Source organism: Stenella coeruleoalba, assembly GCF_951394435.1.
Source record: "Stenella coeruleoalba genome assembly, chromosome: 5".
NCBI classification, from domain to species: Eukaryota; Metazoa; Chordata; class Mammalia; order Artiodactyla; family Delphinidae; genus Stenella; species Stenella coeruleoalba.
In genome coordinates this window covers 53,993,308-54,018,860 of record NC_137150.1, presented here as the reverse complement: position 1 = coordinate 54,018,860, position 25,553 = coordinate 53,993,308, and the positions used below count along the sequence as shown (strand labels likewise).

General features: G+C 34.7%; 1 protein-coding gene across 9 annotated transcripts in view; it reads right to left on the bottom strand.

Annotated features, from left to right (window-relative positions):
- NAALADL2 (N-acetylated alpha-linked acidic dipeptidase like 2) overlaps positions 1-25,553 on the bottom strand; it is a 1,497,545-nt gene that overhangs the window by 215,498 nt on the left and 1,256,494 nt on the right. The window lies entirely within an intron of this gene.

Below are 25,553 nucleotides of genomic sequence, written 5' to 3'. Positions count from 1 at the left end.
AGTTAAGATATGCAGAACTTAATATTGTATGTATGTCACATGGAGATCATAGTAAGAATATCACAGAAGAAGTGATATTGATAAGAAAAGTTTATCCAGGATCTAGTTTAAAATTCAGTGTGTCTCGGGGCTTCCCTGGTGGCGCAGTGGATGAGAGTCCGCCTGCTGATGCAGAGGACTGCGGGTTCGCGCCCCGGTCCGGGAAGATCCCACATGGCGCGGAGCGGCTGGGCCCATAAGCCATGGCCGCTGGGCCTGCGCGTCCGGAGCCTGTGCTCCGCAATGGGGGAGGCCACAGCAGTGAGAGGCCCGCGTACCGCAAAAAAAAAAAAAAAAAAAAGAAAATTCAGTGTGTCTCCCCGGTCTCTCAACTTACTTGTCCTTTCTGTAACATTTAACAATATTTAGCACACCTTTCTTCTTTCAACTCTTTTTCCTAAAGTCCATGATTTGACTCTGGTGGTTCTCCATTCATATATTATTTTCTACCTATAACTGGATTCTCTTTTCCTTTTTTGAGCCTTTATTGTTTCTAGGTGGTTTACCTAATCTTCTCCTTATCACAGTCTCCCTAGGTGGTTTGGTCTACTTTTCTGGCTTCAATGACCAAATTCAGATTGATAATTCCCAAATCTTTATCTCTGGCTTAGTTCCTGTTTTCAGTTCATCATTTTTTGCCTACAAGAGCTTTCAGACACATTAATTCATGTTGCAAATCATGAGCATGTGTTCCCCCATTGTCACCTTAATTTCTTACCTTGGATAATAGCATAATACCTACATTTTACCCAAATGTGAAATTTTATGTCATTCTTGACTCCCATTTCTTGCAACCTTGGTACCACAGAACTACACTAGCCAATTTCTTTCTAATTCATATGTTTAGACAATTCTCTACAAGTTCTTATTTGTTGCCATAGTCCAGTTACTCATTACTTTCACCCAAACTATGGTCCTTATTGTCTATAGAGGAAAGTCCAAACTCATTAGTATATTTCACAAACAAGTCCCAACCTATCTTCTTTCACCTTTAAACAAGTCTCTTTCCCATAAACTTATTTGCACTATTTTCATATAGCTACTGCTTAAGTCACAGCAGTCTAGTCACCAAACCTTGAATTCATCCTTACCTTTGCTATCTCTGTCCCTTTCTGCCATTTCTTCTTCTGCCTGGAATGCTTTTTCTTTATCTGTTTATCAGGCTTCTTTCTATAACTGTTTTCCTCGATCCTCACCAACCCATCAGAATTCATAGTTCTCTTGTCAGTCTTTCCATATCACCTTGTGTTTGCTTTTTACTCACCGTTTATTACATTTTTGTTATATTTCTGTTTTTATCACTATACCATGAGCTTTTTAAGACTTGAGACTCTTTTCTTATTAAATTAGTCTAAGACTGCCAGACAACCTTGAGTAAGTCATTAATCTCTCAAGCTTAGTATCATCCTCCATAAAGCTGAAATGTAAATATACTTGCCCTTCTAACACCAGAGAGCTCATGTCAGGATCAAGCAAAATAACAAAGCATACAAAATGCTCAGTAAGGAGGAAAGGACTACACTATTACTGGATGGTGTTTGATTTTTATCACACTTGCTAGGAATTGCTTTTCTATATAACCAAGAGTCAGAGTTTTGAAATTTAAATTACTAAAGATTTGTATTTGTATATTAAACTCTATGTGAAATTTTTCTTTTAAAACCTACAGTTGTTAAAATAAAGTTTGAAAACCATTTCTGTAGGTAATAGGAAGTCCTTGGAGGGTTTTGAACAGAGCAAGTGATATTTTCAAGTGTGTATTCAGGATAGCACACACTGATGCATATGTGGGGAATAAATTTAAAAGAGAAACGATGGAAACAGGAAGTATAGACAGAAGGCTATTGCAGTAATACAGTGAGAAAGAGTGAGAAGTTAGGCCAGGACAGTGGTAGTAGAAACAGAGAGGAGGAGATGTGTTTGGTAAATGCTTGAGATAAAATTGGTACTACTTAGTAATTAACTGGAGTTAGAAACCTTTAAAAGGGGTCAAGATTGCACGTATTTCTAGATTTGATAAAATGAGTGATAAAATTGGAGGTGATGTGTTTGTGGGACATCCATGTGATGTTATCCCAGAAAATGAGGGATGTCATTCAACACCAATTTGGTTAAAGACTAAATTCTAGACTAAAGATATAACAATAATTTGAAAAGCATATACATGGTAGTTAAAATGTAAAAGGGGACTACATGCAGACTTAGAAGTATACTGCGTATAGCACAGATGACACTCTGAATAACAACAAGTTCTCTGAATGGCACTGATATTTGAGTGGGAGAATAAAAATAAAACCCACAATGACATTATAGATGAAATCATCAGAGAAATGTAAAGATAACCAGGTGAGTGTGATTTCATGAGAGTCAAAAAGGTAAAGACTGTTCGGAAATAAATAATCAATGCTTCAAAGGAAGTGAAGAAATATGATAAGATAAAAATTATTCATCAGAAGTAGCATTTCAGAGATTCTTGGTGTTCTTTGTTGGAGGGGTCTCTGTGGATTCATGAATGCAGGAGACAATGCAATCAGTTGAGAGAATAAGTGTGAAGAGAAGAAAGGAAACATCAACTATGAACTACATTATTCTCTCTAGAAATTAAGATTAGGCTGAGAAGTTAGAAAAATTCATCATTAACTATAGAGAGTAAAAGAATCGAGAAAGAGTTTATTTGTTGTTTTTTAGACTGGATTAATGTGGATATATTTTTAATATAAGAGAAAGCATCCAGAAGATAAAAGAGATTTAAAAAATACCAGAAAAGTTGGGGGAAATAAATAGATCACAGTCTTAAAGGAAAGGAATTCAAAGCTCACTAAAGTTACCCAGAAATCAGAGTTGTAAGTAGACGAGCCATTGGTGAAAAAGGATGAAATGAAGGCAGGCTAAAAATATGGTGGAAGACAATGCTAGTATGTAGACAGAGGTGAAGAAAGGAAAAAACACAAAAACAAAAACAAAGGTTATGTGTAGTTCAGCTCTAAACTGGATTGAGTTGACTAAACTTTAACTCACTACCATACTAAAATATACCCTTTGCATTTTTTTCCAGAAATAACCGTTTAAAATATTTAGTCCATGTGGGCTTAGTGGGTGCTGAACTAGACAAAAACAGTCCGCATGCACTTTCTTTTTTACAGTTGGCACCCAATGAGCATGACCTGGAATGAATAGGATAATAATTGCCTTTTTCATATACCAATACTAGGCTAAGCACTCTACACATATCACCTAATTTAATCCACAAACTTACTATTAAGGTAGAAACTATTATTACCCTGTCTTTACAAATGGGGGAACTGACAACCAATGAATTTCAGATAGTAGCTCAAGATCATACCATAAGTAAGTGGTAGAGCTAGATTTAAACCCAAGTCTCTCTAACTCCACAGCCTACACTTTCATTCCTATGCCACACACCTCCTCCTCACTGCCAAAGTTTCTCATAGCCTGAGATCCTGTGCTTTTGCCTTTAAGTAGGAAAAGATTTCCCTCACCTCTTGTTCCAATTCCCTCCAAGTCCTAGTCTACTCTCTAAGTGGCATAAACACTATGCACAGTTTAAAGGATATAATCAAAGACTCCCTGCTTAGACTAAATAAAATTGAATCTAAAACGTTCCATGTACACTTCCTTCATTGCAATATTCTCCTTTCTGCAATCAGAGAATATACACATCAATACTTAAATTTAATATATGAAATTAAAACACTTGCAAGATTTGAATGGCACTGACATTCATGACACGCTGGGCTGAGGAAAAAGGTAATTAGATCCACAATTTTTGAAACATAACATTCTCATCACTATGCAAAGTAAAACAGATCTGAGATGATGTGGAGCCCAAATAGAAGTGTAACAATCCAAGGGTCAAATATAGAACAACATCAGGACATTATTTTCTGAATTCACTCATGTTTTTCATTTCAATTATTTTTTTCAAGTTCTAAGACGGTCCATAGCATTGGCTTTATTGAGAATATTCAAGGCACCTTCATAGTTCTATTCATATTTATTTAGCATCCTAATTTGAGACTTGGATATTAGAAATCTTAATTCAATCCAAATATACAAAGCAAAACATGGAAAATTCAGATTAAATATAATTTTTACAAAGTCAAAAAATATTAGAAAACCAACACTAAAAATTAGCTGTGTGTGTGTGTTTCTTAAACATTTTGCCTTTTCTTGCAAAGTACTTTTGAGATGGGGATAATAATTGTAATATTAGCCTTTGTGAATTATTCCATTGAATTCATGATTTATTTTTGGTCTTGAAGTTCTTACATGCCAACACAATACTTTTATAGGACCCAGTCTTCATATTTTAGACTTTCTTCAAGCTAATCAGTTTTATTTATTTTGCCTCCTTTCCTCCCTTAATCATTGAATGTGCGCCTGTCTTACCTATTAATAAATACAAACTGTGCATCACTAGTTAAATAGTCTATGCTTATGTTTTATTTTGTTTCGTTTTTCACATCACACTTTCTAGACAGATCAGGAGGCAGGGAAAGCTAAGGTACAACAACAAAGAATCAAACAATAAAAGATGCTCTTATCAGAGTATTTCACAAATCAAGGCATTGTTATAATAAATGCTTTTAGTTTACTTATATTTTAATGGTAAATAATATTTTGATGGTAAATAATTGATTAAGTGCATAGATATGGCCTGTTAAGCTTTCTTAATAAACATTAATTATTCCATATGGTAAAACCAATGAGTAGTGTTTGCTAATGCTTCCGTATCTGTGCTGCCATTATGGATAGAAGAATAACACATGACAATCCAGCATAAAGAGCAGGCTCAGGGGAGGAACCCTGCGAAGGTTGTATTAACAAGGTGACAAAAAATGACTGATCCAAAGTCCCACTTATCAGCCCCGCAACTTCCAGGATCTCATAACATTAACTCTATAAAGAGTTGTTATAAACTCTACAGATGAGTTGTAAGAGATAACTCATCTCATTTTACATTCTATCCCTTAAACTTCCATGAGAATTCTTTTGTTTTTTGTGTGTTTGTTTCCAGCAAAAGAAGAGGGAGGAGCCATCAACTTGCTGACACATGCTAACACTGTGCAAGGGGCCAATGCAGCATAGTTTCACATTAGGAAGGAAAAAATAAATATAACTATTTATTGTTGTATTTTTCTATTCACTCCTAAACAGAGTTCTCTGTAGCTGTGATGCCCTGTAGTACATACTTCCAAAAAAATAAGTAAATAAATATAATAAAGTATCAGCTGATAAAACAGAAAGATGAGAAATCAGCAGCCTTTTTCTGAAACCAGCAACTGACTGCCTACAGGCTCTTCGTTGTGCATATTTATCACCAGTGGCCCTGCACCCCTGTATTCATTCCCTGAGACTTTAGGGGTGATTCCTTCCTAGCCTCTTCTAGCTTTTTGACTGTGGCTGCGTAACTCATATCTCTGCCTCTGTCTTTAAATGGCCTTGTCTTCTGTGTGTCTTCTGTGATAGAGATACTTGTCATTGGATTGAAAGCCCACCCTGATAATTCAGGATGATTTTATCTCAAATCCATAATTTAATTACATACGCACAGACCCTTTCCCCATATAAGGTCCCATTCACAGGTTCCAGGTGACATATTGTTTTGGGGACCACCACTTCACCACACTACAATTACTATCTTCATGTCTTCAATGGGCTTTCTATACTAAAGCCTGGAAAGGTTATTGCTAGTAACAGACCTCAAGATTCAATTCTAATTCAGACTTTATTCTTGCTTCTCCTTTTTTCAAGAATAACCATAAAATTGAAGGATTATACATTTGTAAAATAACCCTGAGGTGAGGCACACATTGAAACTGTTCTAATTAAGTAGTAGTTGTGGATTAGCTACAAATTCAAGGAGTTGTCTGGTTTGGAAGGTGTTTACATAGGTATAAAATTGTCAAAGCCTATCTAACTTAACACATAAATGTGTGCATTTTATTGTGTATAAATTGTATCTTAAAGGAAAGCAACTTTCCTAGATAAGGGACATTACTATCATCCCACACAGATTTTTCTTTCTCTTCTTCTAGTGTAAGTTTTGGTAAGTTCTGGTTTTCAAATAATTTGTTTATTTCATCTAAATTATGAAATATATTGTTATAAAATTATCCATAATATCACCTATTTATCACTTTAATAGGATCTGAGGTATTGATCATGTTGGTAATTTTTGTATCATCTCCTACACAGCTATTTACAATCATTAAAATTTTGGCTGTTGTCTTCTTACTCCCATGATTTCTTACAAATATATTCCATGTTTTAAAGTTTTCTGTGTTGCTTTGATATACATTATTTTTTGATAGCCACAGTTGTTTAAGATCAGAAAAGTGGTGTTGTCATTACCCTCATTTTATGAATAAGTACTGAGATTCAGAGATTATCTAACTAGATAGATTCTGCTACTAGGTGGTACAACCTGGATTGGAATTCAGATCTTCATCTCCAATCTGCTGCTACTCACATTCCATAATCCCGCATCTCAAATGCAAAAATCAAGCCAGATTAGCAGTCAGTGCTAGATATTAGAGAGGATACTATAGAAATTGCAAGACAAAAATGAGTGCCCAGTTTAGTGTAAAACTAAATTGGATACAATAGAGATCGTTTTAAGGTTTAAAAATCCATGATAAAATTCCACACATAAATCACTGCTTGTCCAGTTGTTTTATGGTACTTGTTGAGCAAACATGGTCACAGATAAATTCTTTCATTTCCCTTTCTTGTCCCTACACTTTCCAAGGCTAAGTGTGTATTATATAGAAATGGCTTTTTTATTAGTGAAATTAACAAAGTCTTTCTTAGTATCCACAGGAAAGGGAGGAACAGGGCATGTATAGTCTCAAAAATAACATTTTATTAATTCAACAAGTGTTAATTACTAAATAATATCAGAAATTTCAAGGATTTATAAAATGAACATGTTTATACACGATATCCTCATCTTTAATTCTCCTGAAACTGCAAATTAAAATAAAACTTTAAAGCTTTTGGTATGTAGGAGGAATACTAAGAGACTAAAACAAAGTATATCTAGAGAACAGTGAATTCAATAACAGTGATTTTGGTAGCTATCATTTACTGAGTGCCTACTAAGTACTGTACTGTCAGAAAGGAAATCCTCATGTATATCTACATGGCTAAGATTTTATGAGCAAATTTTACTGGAACCTGTATTAAATAACAAGCCTTGGAAGTTAAATGATGACTGAATAGTGAGGGAAACCTGAAGAGATTTACCTTTCTGGAGGTAAATCTGTGTTTACTCTTTAAAGGGGATAAAACCCAGAACCCTGGAAACATACCATTACATTACATTCATAACATTACACATGTAATATTACATTCCAATGGGGAAGAATCCCACCATCCCCTTCCCTTTCAAAGGAGAATTTATTTACCTTAGGGAAAGGAAGCTTCTTTCCCTCTCTTAGGAGGGGAGGGAAACAACGTACATATAAACTTATAAATTCATATTTTCAGGGTTCTTGTACTTTGTTATAGCATGCAAGCCTGTCTATCTGGCTCTTATTGTCTCAGAAGGGGAAGAAAATGGGATGTAAGGAACCAATGATGTTACTGCTGTAAATAATAATAAGTCTGATCTCTGCTCCAGAAACCTCATGTTGGCATTCAGGATAATATAAATGAATATAGATATTAAAAATATGTCAGTGATAGGTACTTTAATAACAATAGCAATAATAATAACAATGTTCTTATTAATTAATCTGAGTAAATATAAATGTATAAGTATTGCATAAATAAATATAATAATTTAAAATAAAAATATTTACTAGTTATATATTATGAATATATGTTTATTACACTAAAAGATATAAATATTTTATATTATATATACTATTTATGTAATAAATATACAATATATGTTTGTCTATGGTAAATAAAGAATCCTTCTGGTCTTCTTTGCTGTGCCTGTCTGACTGACTGCCACTGCCCATCAACCCTTTCTACTAATGATGTACTCAGGTAGCAGCTTTGCTGAGGCCATTTCAGGCAGCCTATCTTCATAACAGGACAAACAATAATGCAAGGTTACCCGGCCAGGGATACTCACCACCCCTTGCTGAGTGATCTTTGGCAAAGCAACACTCCTGAGATGATTTCTCCTTTGCAAACCGTGTGGCTGACAGGGTCTAGGTGCTCTGGCCAGGTGTCAGGCCTGTGCCTCTGAGGTGGGAGAGCTGAGTTCAGGACATTGGTACACCAGAGACCTCCCGGCTCCACATCATATCAAATAGTGAAAGTTCTCCCAATGACCTCCATATCAATGCTAAGACCCAGCTCCGCTCAATGACCAGCAAGCTACAGTGCTAGACACCCTAGGCCAAACAACAGGCAAGACAGGAACACAATCACACCCATTAGCAGAGAGGCTGCCTAAAATCATAATTAGGTCACAGACACCCCAAAACAACCACCGGACGTGGTCCCGCCCAGCAAAAAGAAAAGATCCAGCCTCATCCACCAGAACATAGGCACCAGTCCCCTCTACCAGGAAGCCTACACAACTCACTGAACCAACCTTAGCCACTGGGGGCAGACACCAAAACAAACGGGAACTACGAACCTGCAGCCTGTGAAAAGGAGACCACAAACACAGTAAGTTAAGCAAAATGAGAAGACAGAGAAACATACAACAGGTGAAGGAGCAGGGCAAAAACCCATGACACCAAACAAATGAAGAGGAAATAAGCAGTCTACCTGAAAAAAAATTCAGTGTAATGACAGTAAAGATGATCCAAAATCTTGGAAATAGAATGGAGAAAATACAAGAAAAGTTTAACAAGGACCTAGAAGAACTAAAGAGCAAACAAAAAATGATGAACAACACAATAAATGAAATTAAAAATTCTCTAGAAGGAATCAATAGCAGAATAAATGAGGCAGAAGAACGGATAAGTGACCTGGAAGATAAAATAGTGGAAATAACTACTGCAGAGCAGAATAAACAAAAAAGAATGAGAATAATTGAGGACAGTCTCAGAGACCTCTGGGACAACATTTAACGCACCAACATTCGAATTATAGGGGTCCCAGAAGAAGAGAAAAAGAAAGGGACTGAGAAAATATTTCTAGGGATTATAGTTGAAAACTCCCTTAATATGGGAGAGAAAATAGTCAATCAAGTCCAGGTAGCACAGAGAGTCCCAAAAAGGATAAATGCAAGGAGAAACACGCCAAGACACATAGTAATCAAACTATCAAAAATTAAATACAGAGAAAAAATATTAAAAGCATCAAGGGAAAAACAACAAATAACATACAAGGGAATCCCCATAAGGTTAACAGCTGATCATCAGCAGAAACTCTGCAAGCCAGAAGGGAGTGGCAGGACATATTTAAAGTGATGAAAGGGAAAAAACTACAACCAAGGTTACTCTACCCAGCAAGTATCTCATTCAGATTCGACGGAGAAATTAAAACCTTTACAGACAAGAAAAACCTAAGAGAATTCAGCACCACCAAACGAGCTTTACATCAACTGCTGAAGAAACTTCTCTAGGCAGGAAACACAAGAGAAGGAAAAGACCTACAATAACAAAACCAAAACTATTAAGAAAATGGTAATAGGAACATACATATAGATAACTACCTTAAATGCAAATGGATTAAATGCTCCAAACAAAAGACATAGACTGGCTGAATGGATACAACAACAAGACCCATATATATGCTGTCTACAAGAGATCCACTTCAAACCTAGGGACACATACAAACTGAAAGGGAGGGGATGGAAAAAGATATTCCATGCAAATGGAAATCAAAAGAGAGCTGGAGTAGAAATTCTCATATCAGATAAAATAGACTTTAAAATAAAGTCTATGACAATAGACAAAGAAGGACACTACATAATATCAAGGGATCAATCCAAGAAGAAGATATAACAATTGTAAATATTTATGCATCCAACATAGGAGAAACAAAATACATAAGGCAAATGCTAACAGCCATAAAAGGGGAAATCAACAGTAACACAATAACAGTAGGGGACTTTAACACCCTACTTTCACCAATGGACAGATCATCCAAAATGAAAATAAATAAGGAAACACAAGCTTTCAATGATACATTAAACAAGATGGAATTAATTGATGTTTATAGGACATTCCATCCAAAAAAAACAGAATACACTTTCTTCTCAAGTGCTCATGGAAAATTCTCCAGGATAGATCATATCTTGGGTAACAAATCAAGTGTTGATTAATTTAAGAAAACTGAAATCGCATCAAGTATCTTTTCCAACCACAACGCTATGAGACTAGATATCAATTATAGGAAAAAAGGCTGTAAAAAAATAAAAACACATGGAGGCTAAAAAATACACTACTAAATAACCAAGAGATCACTGAAGAAAGCAAAGGGGAAATAAAAAAATACCTAGAAACAAATGACAATGAAAACATGACGACCCAAAACTTATGGGATACAGCAAAAGCAGTTTTAAGAGGGAAGTTTTTAGCAATACAATCCAACCTCAAGAAACAAGAAAAATCCCAAATAAACAATGTAAACTTATACCTAAAGCAATTAGAGAAAGAATAACAAAAAAACCCCAAAGTTAACAGAAGGAAAGAAATCAGATCAGAAATAAATGAAAAAGAAATGAAGGAAATGATAGAAAAGATCAATAAAACTAAAAGCTGGGTCTTTGAGAAGATGAACAAAATTGATAAACCATTAGCCAGACTCATCAAGAAAAAAAGGGAGTAGTCTCAAACCAATAGAATTAGAAATGAAAAAGGAGCAGTAACAACTGACACTGCATAAATACAAAGGATTATGAGAGATTACAACAAGCAACTATATGCCAATAAAATGGACAACCTGGAAGAAATGGGCAAATTCTTAGAAAAGCACAATCTTCTGAGACTGAACCAGGAAGAAATAGAAAATATAAACAGACCAATCACAAGCACTGAAATTGAGACTGTAATTAAAAATCTTCCAACAAACAAAAGCCCAGGACCAGATGGCTTCACAGGTGAATTCTATCAAACATTTAGAGAAGAGCTAACACCTATCTTTCTCAAATTCTTCCAAAATATAGCAGAGGCAGGAACACTCCCCAACTCATTCTACGAGGCCACCATCACCCTAATATGAAAACCAGACAAAGATGTCACAAAGAAAGAAAATTACAGTCCAATATCACTGATGAACATAGACGCAAAAATCCTCAACAAAATACTAACAAACAGAATCCAACGGCACATTAAAAGGATCATACACCACGTTCAAGTGGGGTTTATCCCAGGAATGCAAGGATTCTTCAATATATGCAAATCAATCAATGTGAAACACCATATTAACAAATTGAAGGATAAAAACCATATGATCTCAATAGATACAGAAAAATCTTTCGACAAAATTCAACACCCATTTATGATTAAAAAAAACCTTCCAGAAAGTAGGCATAGAGGGAACTTACCTAAACATAGTAAAGGCCATATATGACAAACCCACAGGCAACATCGTTCTCGATGGTGAAAAACTGAAATCATTTCCTCTAAGATCAGGAGCAAGACAAGGTTGCCCACTCTCACTGCTATTATTCAACATAGCTTTGGAAGTTTTAGCCACAGCCATCAGAGAATAAAAAGAAATAAAAAGAATCCAAATCGGGAAGAAGAAGTAAAGCTGTCATTGTTTGCAGATGACATGATTCTATACACAGAGAATCCTAAACATGCTACAAGAAAACTCTTAGAGCTAATCAATGAATCTGATAAAGTAGCAGCACACAAAATGCACAGAAATTTCTTGCATTCCTATACACTAATGATGAAAAATCTGAAAGTCAAATCAAGGAAACACTCCCATTTACCACTGCAACAAAAATAATAAAATACCTAGGAATAAACCTACCTAAGGAGACAAAAGACCTGTATGCAGAAAACAATAAGACACTGATGAAAGAAATTAAAGATGATACAAACAGATGGAGAGATATACCATGTTCTTGGATTGAAGAATCAACATTGTGAAAATGACTATACTACCCAAAGCAATCTACAGATTCAGTGCAATCCCTATCAGACTATCAATGGCATCTTTCACAGAACTAGAACAAAAATTTTCACAATTTGTATGGAAACACAAAAGAAACAGAACAGTGAAAGCAATATTGAGAAAAAACGGAGCTGGAGGAATCAGGATCCCTGACTTCAGACTACACTACAAAGCTACAGTCATCAAGACAGTATGGTACTGTCACAAAAACAGAAATATAGATCAGTGGAACAGGATAGAAAGCCCAGAGATAAACCCCCGCACATATGGTCACATTATCTTTGATAAAGAAGGCAAGAATATATAATGGAAAAAAGACAGATTCTTCATTAAGTGGTGCTGGGAAAACTGGACAGCTACATGTAAAAGAATGAAATTGGAACACTCCCTAACACCATACACAACAATAAACTCAAAATGGATTAAAGACCTAAATGTAATGCCAGATACTATCAAACTCTTGGAGGAAAACATAGGCAGAACAGTCTATGACATCAATATCATCAACATCCTTTTTGACCCATCTCCTAGAGAAATGGAAATAAAAACGAACAAACAAAAAAACACAAATGGGACCTAATGAAACTTAAAAGCTTTTGCACAGCAAAGGAAATCGTAAACAAGATGAAAAGACAACCCTCAGAATCGGAGAAAATATTTGCAAGTGAAGCAACTGACAAAGGATTAATCTCCAAAATATACAAGAAGCTCATACAGCTCAATATCAAAAAAACAAACAAACCAATCCAAAAATGGGCAGAAAACCTAAATAGACATTTTTCCAAAGAAGATATACAGAGCTTCGCTGGTGGCGCAGTGGTTGAGAATCTGCCTGCTAATGCAGGGTACACGGGTTCGAGCCCTGGTCTGGGAGGATCCCACATGCTGCGGAGCAACTAGGCCCATGAGCCACAACTACTGAGCCTGCACGTTTGGAGCCTGTGCTCTTCAACAAGAGAGGCCGCGATAGTGAGAGGCCCGCGCACCGTGATGAAGAGTGGCCCCCGCTTGCCACAACTAGAGAAAGCCCTCTCACAGAAACGAAGACCCAACACAGCAAAAATAAATTAATTAATTAATAAACTCCTACCCCCAACATCTTCTTAAAAAAAAAGAGAAGATATACAGATTGCCAACAAACACATGAAAGGATGCTCAACGTCACTAATCATTAGAGAAATGCAAATCAAAACTACAATGAGGTATCACCTCACACCAGTCAGAATGGCCATCATCAAAAAATCTAGAAACAATAAATGCTGGAGAGGGTGTGGAGAAAAGGGAACCCTCTTGCACTGTTGGTGGGAATGTAAATTGATACAGCCACTATGGAGAACAGTATGGAGGTTCCTTAAAATACTAAAAATAGGACTATCGTACATCCCAGCAATCCCACTGCTGGGCATATACCCTGAGAAAACCATAATTCACAAAGAGTCATGTACCCCAATGTTCACTGTAGCTCTATTTACAATAGCCAGGACATGGAAGTAACCTAAGTGTCCATCCACTGATGAATGGATTAAGAAGATGTGGCACATATATACAATGGAATATTACTCAGCCATAAAAAGAAATGAAACTGAGTTATTTGCAGTGAGGTGGGTGGACCTAGAGTCTGTCATACAGAGTGAAGTAAGTCAGAAAAAGAAAAACAAATACTGTATGCTAACACATACATATGGAATCTAAAAAAAGAAAAAAATGGTTTTGAAGAACCTAGGGGCAGGACAGGAAGAAAGAAGCAGATGTAGAGAATGGACTTGAGGACATAGGGAGGGGGAAGTGTAAGCTTGGACGAAGTGAGAAAGTGGCATGGACAATTTTACACTACCAAATGTAAAATCGATAGCTAGTGGCAAGGAGCTGCATAGCACAGGGAGGTCAGCTCGGTGCTTTGTGACCACCTAGAGGGGTGGGATAGGGAGGGTAGGAGGGAGCCTCAAGAGGGAGGAGATATGGGGATATATGTATATGTATAGATGATTCACTGTGTTATACAGCAGAAACTAACACATCATTGTAGAGCAATTATACTCCAATAAAGATGTTTAAAAAAAAAAAGAATCCTTCTGTAAGAAATACAAATTTATACATTATAAATAATACTAATGAATATTATTGAATGTTTAATATTTATTGAATACTAGGTATATGGCAAGTTAATTAAATTTTCTGTGCCTCAGCTTTCTCATCTGCAAAATGAGTATAATAATTTTACCACTCATATTGTCGTTATAATGATTTGATAAATTAATATATGGTAAACTTCAGAATAAAGCCCAGAACTGTTAATCCATATAGCAGGTATTACTGTCTCCAATTTTCAGATGAAGGAAACTGAGGCTGAGAAGGATGAAGAAATTTGCCAAAGGAAACACATTTATTCATTGCCAAGGTTTTAATTTACTCACTCTCAGTTAATTCTATGATAATTAGTGCTAGTTCGTAGAGTGGTGTTATAGTCCACTCCATAACAAATGGGACAAATAATACCACTGCAGAAAGTTAATTTTTTTCGTAAAATTATATTTTATTTAAAAAGCTGTATTTTTTCTAAATTTGTGTTCTTTCAACTCTTAATATTAAATCATTTTTCTTTTCATGAAATGAGTTGAAAGTAAATGGCAGTTTTTATTTTTTACTTGTTTTGTCTTTATATACTTAATTAATAAACGTAAAGTTGGCACTCTATATCAGTCTCAACATTTTTATTTCATGATTAATATCATTTGTCCTAAAAAATATTTTAATGTGAGAAGTACTGATTAAATCCTTTAGGCCCTTTCATCACGTGAGTTTTAGAGATTAAAAAGGTTGATTTTCAGTGCATTTATTCAATTTTTCCATTTTTGAGTACCTTGTGTCAGAACTGAAATTTCAGCTTTGGTCAATTGAGTCTTAAACATTTACTTATATTTACGACACTGTATCTGACTACACAGTTCTACTACTTCAATAATATACAGCCTAAGAAGCTTAGTAGGCACTTTCACAACTTCAAAACAATAAAAACAATTAAACTACTTACCTGAAACGCTTTTCTACAGAAGTAATACCTACACAGCAAAATGTCAGGGTAATACAGATTTCCTGATTGGTAGGAAGCTTACCAGAATTTTCAATATATATGCTAAATACTACTTAGCAGAAGGTCAAAACACCCTCGACGCTTGAATATAATCTGATCATGAAAGAGGACTTGTAATTTAAGCCAGAGTTCCCAAACATTTTTAAACCAAGTACTGGTTAAAAATAAATATTAAACATCTTGGTTGTTTCAAAGATTCCGGCATGCCTGCTCTGTGTGGCTAAAGTATTAAGGCGGGATGTGGTGGTATTACACTCCCCTGAGAATGACTGGTAAGGAGAAGCTACACGTTTATACCTAGATTTTACCCAAAGTGAATAAAATCTATAGATAGTTACTGTAAAATACAGGAAATTATGTCAATACTTGAGTTCTATAATATGCATTGAAAAAGATGCTTTATGTATTATGAATAATATCTAATCTTAGTAAAGCACACAGCAAATATTAGTTCGACTAGTTCTCATAAAATCCCTATCAAGTAGATACTACCATTATCCCACTTTATAGACAAAGAAACTGAGACAGAGGGAGTTTAAGTATCTTGCCCAATCAGTAGAGCTGGGAAATGAACCCAGGTAGTATCTGTTCTCTTGTCCACTATAAAATACACTGCCTATAAATTATAAGAGTACAATATTGACTTATACATTTTTGAGAGTCTTTACAGGTAAGAAAAAATGAAATGCATGTTCACCTTGTATACATTTCATATACGAATAAAAGACATGTCTGTGTGTAACATTGTAATTTAAAATCTTTCCTTGCCCTGAACTTCTCTTAGCCTGTAAATTCATCTCTTCTTCAGTAATTTTAAATTCATGCACTATTCTATCATATTTTAATTTTTTAGGTAGAATATATGAAACTAAAACTCCCCCAAATATTTTAGATCCTTATACTAAGTTAGGCACTAGAGATGTGGTCTCCATTTTCGTATGAAGTTTAAATAACCATGAGGTAAAGGGGGCAATACCATAACCTCAAGTCATTGAATGTTTAGCTGAGTGCTCTGTTTTCTTCAGCTTGTCTCTTTTCTTTTGAGAGACAGGCAGTTCTCTTAAGTATCACATGAACCAACAGGTGATTATAAATTTCATAGTCATTCAGCTGGAGTCCTGGAGAAGTTTCCAGGAGGAGCCACTATGGATGAGGGAAAGGCACACACAGGGCTCAGAGCAGCAGCTATTTATCAACTCTACTAACTTATTTCAGATATAACTGGTTCGGCTCTACTGGTGCATACTGACTACACATGGCGGTAAGGTACGGCAGCCAGTGGCATTGTAACACAATCAACATTCTGTGCATCACTGAGAATTCAGGACATACAAAAAACAAGTTGCAAGATAGAAAAAGAAAAACTGGTATTTGCAGATCTTGGAGGCAGAGAAGTTTTCTCAATAATGAAGAATCCAAACTTTAATATGGTCCTTAGTAAAACCCGGTCTCTCTGGTAAAGTCTCAAGTCAATTTAACAACAGCATTTCTTGGAGGTCAGAGCCTATTAGCCTCCTGAAAAGTTTTCTGTTAGACAGTCAGTCAGTGCTTTTCTCATGGCTGTATTTAATCAACTGTGAAAGAAATGAGGGACTTAAAGGTCTTAAAGTTAAGGGCAAAAGAATCTAAACATCAGGTTAAGAAAAAACAAATACATTATCCAAATCCTGGGAGAGCTACTGTAGTCCTTCAAAGTCCTTTTGCTAGAAATAGGAAGAGATTACCTTTATAGTCATGACCTCATGTTCCATAATCTGGGCGAAAACACCCAGAGAAATTAAACCTGGAACATTAGCCTAACTGAAATTTTGCCATTCATTCTATTACTCTTGTTATTAGTTTAAAATCTTTTGTGCGTGTGTGTCAAATACTAAACCCAATGCAGGTTAAATTGTGGAGAAACCAGAGCAGCTTGATTCTGGAAACGATTAGCTACTTAAATCTCTCCCAACCCACCTCCGCACCTCCCCTTCTTCTAGCCCACACCATCGGTCTTTCATTCAACAACATATGAATGACTTCACATTAATACAGTCAGATAACTCTGGGCATATTATGTATTTCTATTCCTGTTACTACTTACTAAAGGCTTAATGAAAGTCTTTATTTCCCTATGTATCCCAGGGAGCACAGGTAGATTTAATTTCAAGGACTGAAAATGATTTCTGGAATATCTTTAGTTTGAGGTAATGTTTTACTTTAGCTAAATGCATTCATTTTAATCATTTATTCCATTTATTCATTTGGAAATCAATAACGACACCAAATTAATTCTTTAATTCACTAAAGCAAAAATCCCATTTAACTGAATAAATACATGTTAAAGAAAAGAGCTACTATTTTAGCCCCAGTGGATTAAACATGTATGCTACATTTATCTCTTAATAAAAGTCTCTAAAGACTATTCTAAACTCGACTTCAAAAAATATCCAACCCCCAACACAAAACAGACTATTTCCTTTGTGATTAAAATATAGAGAAAGAAAATATGCTTTTGGTTGATTTCTGATAGCATCTTTCCTTAATGTTCATTTGAGAATAATCAGTTATCTTGATTTTCCCCTGTCCTCATTTAAAGACAGTGAAATTAAAAGGACATTGATGTCCTACTTTTCAAACAATGGATCACTTCTGATTTAACGTCGATTGAACATTAAACTTCCAGACTTAAAACTAATTGCCTCCTTTTTCTTATTAATTTGGACCCAATTTCCAGCTGCCCTAAGGTTCTCGAAGGTAATTAATTGATTGATGAATCAACTGAAGAGGAATTCAAATCGCCAAAAAAAAAAAAAAAGAGATAAAGAAAAACTGTTTTTTTTTTAAATTTATGACCAACATTTTTTAAATGACTCAATTCTAAGTTTTTATATTCATAATTTAGCAAATTTCACATTTGTAAGGTATTTTTAGGGAAGCTGTTCAAATTTAATTTCATTTTAGATTATTTATTATTTGCCTTTGGGGAGGAGTTTTAATCAAAGTACCACATCACACTAAATAATTATTAAGTTATTCCACCGTGATTTGATAGAATAACCAAATCTGAAGGGCTGCAGTAATTCTCACCAACCTCTCTCAATACAGGCAGCAAAGTTAAATAGGAATTTTGGACCTAGGTTTGAATTCTGACTCTGCTACTTACTATGGTGACTTTGAACAGGCACTTTAGTTTTCTGACACTGTTTCTTATGAGTATTATTGGAAACAATATAATGCACTTAGAGTATTATTGTATATTGTTATTTTAGTCATGTGTTAACATATTTTAATACATATATTAATATTTATATATTATTATTCAATATTATTCAATGAGATAATACAACAATCAAATCACTTAGCATGGTAGTTGACAATAGTAGCTGCTCAATAAATTCTAATAATTATTATTATATTAATGTACCTTATTAAACTCTGTATCTCCAGTGCTTAGTGAGACTTCAGGCACATTAATAAATACATATTTATTTGAGCTTAATATCTTTGAATCTTTATAGGAAACATACGCGATCAAGCATTCCATATGAAAGGGGAAAAGTTGGGGTTTTTAAATCCTCAAAAATGTCTAGACTATTTTGGAGGATTTTTGTACATCATTTGAGAATTAAAAAATTCAAATTAGCAAATAATAACACTTGATTCTAAGACAAGTAAGCAAGAAGACAAGGGCTTACGGTGTTCTGACTAAACTATCATAGCTACCTGTGTGGCCGTGGGCACGCGTCATAAATATTTTCATGCTTTCTTCCCTCATTTGTAACAGTTAAACAAATGTTTATTGAGCTACAGGTTATTATTTACTCATGCACAAATAATAAAATACAGTGATTAACACTGAGAAGCAGACAAATAAGAGGAGAAACATGAAGGTGTAAATACACAAAAATGTGTCTAAATATGAATGTGTGTGCACGTTTGTGTGTGGAGAGAGAAACAGAAGATAAATAAAATTTACTTAAGTACACAATCTAGAGAGAAAGATATACACACATCTATGCATATATTCAGTTAATGGTAGATTTACATACATATATGTTATATAAATATGGCATGTTGATTTATGCACTTATGAAGAAATAAACTTTCCTTAAATAAACTGAATGACAAAATAGAGGCATGAACAGGATGCAAACCCCAAATGATGGATTGGGGCTTCAGAGAAGGGATCCCGGAGAAGTACTTTCTTAGCTTAATCTTGAAAGATAAGATGCAGTCAGGAAGAAAGGTGGTTAGCATATTTCACACAAAGGGAAAAGCATGCTCAAAAGCAAACAGATGAAGAACTCCTTGCTCTGTAGCTGGATACTCTTATTAGTTTGGTGTTAATTGGCTGTAATGTTTGAGTTGGGCAGTGGCAAGGACATGAAAAAATGGAAGGTCACTGAGGATCTTAATACAGTGGATTTTATTTTGAAGATAATCAGGAGACATCTTTAAGGTTTTAAACAAGGAGTGAGGAAGTTTGATTAGATTATTTCAATGGCATCTCAGTTCTTATATTTTATGATTTTATCACAGGTATAGTACTTAAAAGACTTTTTTTCAAAACTGTATATAAACTCATTCTAAAAAATATAACAGAAACTCATAGCCATATATATTTACCACTTTTATAAATTATGTCTTGGCCACAGTGTGGTTATAAAATGAAAACTAAGTATTTTTTACAATGTTTATGAGTGCATGCTGGAAAAGACACTTGTTAAACAAAGCAGTTACAGCTATGAAAGAAGCCATATTTGATTTAAAAACTGTCAAAATGTTTTTATGATTACAGTTCAATAATGCAAACTATCACCAACAAAAAGTGAAGATAAAATCTATTTACAGCAAAAGTCATCATAGATCATTTTCTACAAAACAAAGCTCCTTTTCTATGTCAGCCTGATGGCAGTCATAGAATTTTGCTTATACAGTTGCATTCACTAATGTCCAAAACATGTAATCCAGTTCAATAATGATTATCTCAGTCTTTATGCCTATAATTATCCCTCTTCTATAATGATATGTCATCAGATTGTATATTGTTTGCAAAACAACTCTCACTTCATCATTTACTAAGAAAGAGGGAACACTGATAAAAATCTGCTTCTACTGGATGATCTTCTATGTTTTCCTGTTTATAAATTAAATGAGTAGGTTTAAATCACTAACATGGTAAATGGACAACAGTAAAAGTTCAACCAATATACATTTATTAACGATTTTTAGAAATTATTTTTCAGCTCCACATCTTAAAGTTAGAATTGGTATTTCAGGACTGGAAAAGATATTAGGAATTAGGAGAACCCCTCTTTTTACCTCTGTAGCATAAAGGTGGTGACTGATTTACCCATTATAAAGGGAACTCAGTAGGGGGACATCTAGGAACAGACTGTAAGGCAATTGTTAAGAGAAAAGCCCTTGTTTAAGTCACCGTACTGCCATTTCACACCACCAGGTAACTTTTCTGAACTGCCCATCAAAACTGTCAGTCACTCACAACACAAAAATGGCCAGTGACTTTTAGTAGAAAGGGAGATGGAGGAGTGAAGGAATATGTAAGTAAATTTTCTTACAGCTATGTTACTTACGTAGCATCTAGACTTTTGTTCATTGCTAAGTTCATTCGCTTTAATGGGATTTTTAAAAATGCTGAGAAGAGAAACAAAACTCTAGCAATGTACTTACTATAACAGTATTCCCTCAAAAGGAAGAAGAATGCACACAAAAACAAATACCTATATGCACATGTGAGTGAAGGACAAGGGTAAAAAAATAAAGCATATGAATGCACTCCACTTCTTTAATAAAGTTAATATCATATTTATATATATTAACTTTCTTGAATGGAAATCTTTCCTGTGCTTCCTTTCCTGGAATCACTCTAAATTTTAAACAGAGGTCTTTAGTTATGTGAAAATCCTTGAAAATTCTTTTTCTTTCCCTACTGGCTAGCTCTGATAGATTGTGACAATGAGGCCAAAGGCAGGGTTCAATCCCCATGTGGACTAAGAGGCTTGTCACTGAAAAAATATTTTCTGAAAACCATTGTCATCCTAGTTCGCGATCTTGAAAATATGCACTTCTGTCCAAAAGGGAAACTGGCTCAACATCAAAAAATGACTTAGTACAAATAATCATCACCACTAGAAAAGCCAAGTCACATGAGGCCTGGGATCAACAGGATTATCTTTTTGTCTGTATGTATTATGGTGAGAGTAGTGGTGCACAACAGCATTTATTTTGTTTTATAAATATTTTAGAAATAATGAGTCAATGATATGAACAAAATCTCAGTTAGGCATAGTGACAAAATGGCAATATTTGCGAGTTTTACTCTTATGCCACTCTGGAAGCAATTTACACTTTTCATAGAGCAGACATCCAGTAAACTTGTGATGGGAAAATAGAAGATCATTAGAATTTCCATGAATTCAATTGATTATAAAGCCTATAATATTATTAAATCAACCTACGTTTAAAAGACTTATTTAAAAGACAAATCTCACTCCCCTACACGACTGCTATAAAAATGCTTAAATGATTGTCTCATTTTGCATTCAAGGGGTATGCCAAAGGCTGGGGAAGCATGAAGGAGAAAGAAACATTGGGAGAGAAGATAAAAAGAAAAGCAGCACAAAAATAATTCTTGTGTCTCCACTTCAGGAGCTTTCTTTACAGAATGGATTTCCCTTTCAATAAACAAAGCATTGGGCAGGGACTCATTTTGCAGATGAACTGCTTGTAATAAATTATACATTCTGGAATTTTAAAAAATATAGAAAATGTAAATTTAGGGGAAAAAATGGTACTGCTATATCTTATTTAAGACATTAAGAGGGAAAAAAGATTTTTAATAAAAAAGATATAAAGATATTTTAATAAATTACCTCATAGCCCACAATCTGAGATTACAAAGCATTATCTTTCATTAAATGAAAAACAAAAACATATAAACAAACAAGCAAAATCCCCTAAAAGTATTTGTAGGACATGACACATAAGAGGCTGCACCTTCTGGAAGCAACAGGGATGAAAAGAGGATTCTCATCCAGGTTTCACCACTGACATAATGACCTTGGGCAAAATCCTCAACATTAACGCACTTCAGTTTCTACTTAATGTGGGGCACTTAGCTTCCTTTAAATTCTAAATTTCTCAGATTTTAGATTTGGTATTCCCATTCTCCCCCAGCCATACACACACACACATTTCACCTGCTCTTCTGACTCTAACCATTGTTAGAATTACCCAGAGAGCTATTAAAATTCACTGATGCCTGGGCCCCATCCAGAACAATTAAATCAGCATCATAGGATTGACCTTAAACGATACCTTTTAACAAAATCTCTTTTAATGGGAGTCGACCTCTTCTCTCTTTGTGCAGGCATAATTGAGAAGAAAGGTATAATTGCAGGTTTTTAATAGATACTAGTTTATAAAAACTTTGAACTCCATGGTAGCTGTTACCTGATTTTTTAACATTTCAAACAGCTTTTTTCTTATCTTGGGAAGTAATACATAATAAAAACTATTAGATTATATGTTGAACTTCCTATCCTACCTTTATTTCTATAGACTCTATTACCTCTGCCAACAAAATAGAGATGAGATACTATTTGGTGCGTATTTGTGAATTCATCAAGGAGTACACAAATGTGATTCTATTACAAATTATGAGTGGAAGAAAATTTTCAACAACAAAAACACTTTAATTTAGCAGAGTGGAGGGAAAATTTATAATTATAAATCAAAAAGATACTACTATCATCCATGTAAAATACTGAGAAAACATCAAGCAAAATACAATAAAATTTAACAATGGGTACAGAATAATAGGTGATTTTTCCTCTTTATACTATGATTTCTTTCCATTTTTCAACAATGCACATGCATTATTTTTATAAATAAAAACACTTGAATTGAAAAAAATATATAGCCTAAGTTTTTGTGGATCTATCAGCTGAAAAATATTCGGCTTAAGGCCAGAATTTTCCTCATGCTCATAAAAGAAACCAGACTTCACAATACACCTGCTTCCTCTCCTCTGTGTAATTTCTTTTTATATTCATGGAGTGAGCTGCAATTCAATAGCTTTTGTGGGCTTCTTCTCTCTTCTCCTCATTTGGTGTGGCATGAAAGACATTTCAAAAAAAACCAATATAAACAACTCAATTGCTTGTTAAATTTTATGTTAAGGATATGCACTGACCCAGCAAAATCACCATAGACAGCCAGACACGCTGCTGAAATTGAAGCATCCCTGCCCACCTACTTGTTGTTTACAGAGAAAGCAAGTAGTGACCTGAAATTGCTTTGCTCTTCTCTGACACATCAGCTAGAGGAACCAAACCAAGAGAAAGGAATAGAAATATGTTAGGTTTTTCTTACACCTTTCTATTTGTCTCAAGTAGAGCAAATTGTAATGAGAATTAAAAACAAATTCAACATAGTCCATTAATGTAACTGAATGTAGACTGGGATTCAAAAACAGTAGAGGCCTCTGATGTTCCTGCCAAAGTTGCACATTACCTGCATTTAATCACAAGGAAACATCAGAGAAACCCAAATTGAAGGACATTCTACAAAATAACCAACGTGTAATCTCCAAAAGCTTCAAGGTCATGAAAATCAAGGAAAGACTGAAGAATTGTTCCACAATTGAAGGAGACTAAAAAGACATGACAACCAAATGCACTGTTATGATTCTGGACTAGATTCTTTTGCTATAAAGAATATTGTTTGGACAACTGAACTTGAATGGGATCTGAGGATCATGATATATATAAATGTTACTTTCTATTGATTGAATGGTTTTACCATGATTGTTTTGGAGGAGAATGTCCTTGTTTGTAAGAATTACACATTAAAGTATTTGGGGTTATATGACATCATGTTAGCAATTTAGTTTCAAATAGTCAGGAAAAAGACATTCTTTAAATTCTTTTGTAAGTTTGAGATTGTTTTAAAATAAAAGGTACACACACAAAAAACAAAATACAAAAAAAACAGTAGAGGCCTGACCTGGTAGGACACAACGTCACAACTCCTCCCCCTACCAGGAAGACCTTTTAGTGAATGTCCAGTGGTTTCAGCAGTAAGGGGTTCTGAAATGTCATTCCTCAAATATTATGAATATTTTAGCTGAATTTATGTTGAAGGAAAATACCTCTGTTCTGAATCTGACAAAAAAGCAAAAAGGATCTCCTTCTTTTCTATTACCTTTCCCCCTCAGTGTTTTTTTTTTTTTTTTTCCTTTCATCCCAGCAGGAAAGAAGCTTTTGTGTCAGAAAAAAAGACATTTCCCAATTAATCTGATGTTGCTTAGACCATCAGAAAGGGGAAACCAATACTGCCTTGTCCCCAAACAGTAAGATTTTTCCTTCCTGTGGCTTTGCTTCTCAAGCAACCCTCACCAAAATCCTAGATACAGTACCTGCTTCCAACCAAGGTGCTGGGGCATGAAATATTCATTTGTATTCCGAGGAGTTCTTTGTCAGATTTCAATTATTTGGCACTTTAGAAAGAAATTACTCAACACCCTTTGGAGCTGTAAGGCTTTTTTCGGTCCTGTTCCTCTTTAGCCCTTTCCTTGTGTCCCTTCAGTATATATAAAATATAATGGCAAAGTAAGAAACAGTTGAGAGAACTTGCTGAGAAAATCAGATAGCTAAGCTCCAGGCTTGGAGAGTGTGGTCCTGGGTTTAAGTACTCTTTTCTACCAGCCAGGTAAGGACAAATTTTCCTTTGGATTCTCTTTCACATAGAGATGCTGAGGAACAGGGCCATACTTTAAAGTAAAATAACGCTTTTATTCACCATGAAGATATGTTCTAGTGATATGCCTTGTAATTCAGTACTTTATAATGAAACATACAGATAATAGAGGCTGCAATTTATTATTTCACAACATCAAAAATGGGAGGCAATGTTTTAAAATTATAATTAAATGTTGGTTGAAGCACTTGGGTGAAAAACAAGCAATATACAATATTGGTGTTTTCAGGCTGAGAAGCAAATAAAGATTAGAGAAAGGAGATTGGGTAAAGCAGAGATCAGATCTATGCTTGGATTAGAAAAGAAAGCACATGAGCCTGTGTTTTGCCTTCCCCCAAATTTGAATCTTTTAATTATTTTCTGATCATCCCAGTTACTATAACAAAGTTTTGACCTGCCTTATACATACATGCATAACATGATTTCCTCAAAAAAATTTATTTATATAGTTATCTTTATATCTATAGTGATAGAGAGGTAGAGGGAGAATAATTGATAATTAGGAAGAGTGTGAACAATCTGGGTAAAGGGTGTATAAGATTTTGTGTTAGTGTTTGTATTCTATTCTTATTCTTGCAACTTGTCTGTAAGTTTGAAA